The sequence below is a fragment of the Manis pentadactyla genome, chromosome 2 (genome assembly GCF_030020395.1).
Source record: "Manis pentadactyla isolate mManPen7 chromosome 2, mManPen7.hap1, whole genome shotgun sequence".
Classification (NCBI taxonomy): domain Eukaryota; kingdom Metazoa; phylum Chordata; class Mammalia; order Pholidota; family Manidae; genus Manis; species Manis pentadactyla.
Window position 1 is genome coordinate 172,248,316 of NC_080020.1, and position 1,014 is coordinate 172,249,329.

The following is a 1,014-nucleotide window of genomic DNA, read 5'->3' on the forward strand; positions in this document are numbered from 1 at the left end:
TTAAAAATAAAGCATTCAGTTCAGGAAGTTATGTAAGGAACCACAAAATAAAGTAAAATGAAGGAATCAATGAAGGTGAAAGCAAATATTAATTCAATCAAAAGAGCAAAAACAGAAAAGTTGATCAAGAAAAAGAAAGTTGATTCTTTAAAACAACCAATAATATATTCAAACTTCTGGCAAATATGATAAACATGAAGGAAAAGAGAACAAAACTAAGAATATTAGCAATAAGAGTCAAGATATGATTTAATATTCAAAAAATATTAGCAAATAAAACAAGTAACACTGTATACCAATTAACTCAATAAACATGGATGAAAAGGATGCATTTGCAGAATAATGATTCTCAAACCTGACTATGCACCGGAATCTCCAGGAGGGCTTGTAAACACGATTACTGGGTACCACTCCCTGAGTTACTGATCCAGTGGTCTGGGGGTGAGACATTGCATTTCTTCAGCCCCCCACTCCCCCACAATGTACAACCCCCTTTATTGCTCACAGCCCACAGGTAAGGAGGCTGGGAAATGGTTTGAGGCTACAATTTTCCTGGCATGCTCTGAGAGGCCTGCAGAGAGGGGCCCACCAGAGGCATTGCATTTCTAACGAGTTCTTGGAGGTGCTGATGCTGCTGGTCTGGGGAAAATACTGTCAGAACCACTTTCTAGGAAAATATAAATCCCAAATTTGACAAGAATAAATTAAAAACCAGAACTCTAAATGTAAAAACTATAACTATAAAACTCTTAGAAGAAAACACAAGGGTAAATAATTGTGACATGCAAAATGTCAAATAAAAGATTGACAGGGCTAGAGTTTCCCATGAGGGTTTGAACTTAGGTCAGCAATGAAGTGTTCTTTGACCTGATGTTGTCTTCAGGCCACCCTGGATGCTGCATTAGCAAGACTAGGAGGGAGCATGTTATAGATCCTGGGTTCTAGCCCTTTCTCACTCTTAATAGTAGAGACCCATCCACCTCAACTTAGCCAAGAGGAGAGACTGATTGTAAG

At 38.4% G+C, this 1,014-nt stretch overlaps 1 non-coding gene across 1 annotated transcript; it reads right to left on the minus strand.

Annotated features, from left to right (window-relative positions):
• Nucleotides 1–478: 478 nt before the first annotated feature.
• LOC118934851 (small nucleolar RNA SNORA42/SNORA80 family) lies at nucleotides 479–601 on the minus strand. The gene has a single exon (XR_005033612.2). It is a non-coding gene; the product is annotated as a small nucleolar RNA SNORA42/SNORA80 family (small nucleolar RNA).
• Nucleotides 602–1,014: the final 413 nt, after the last annotated feature.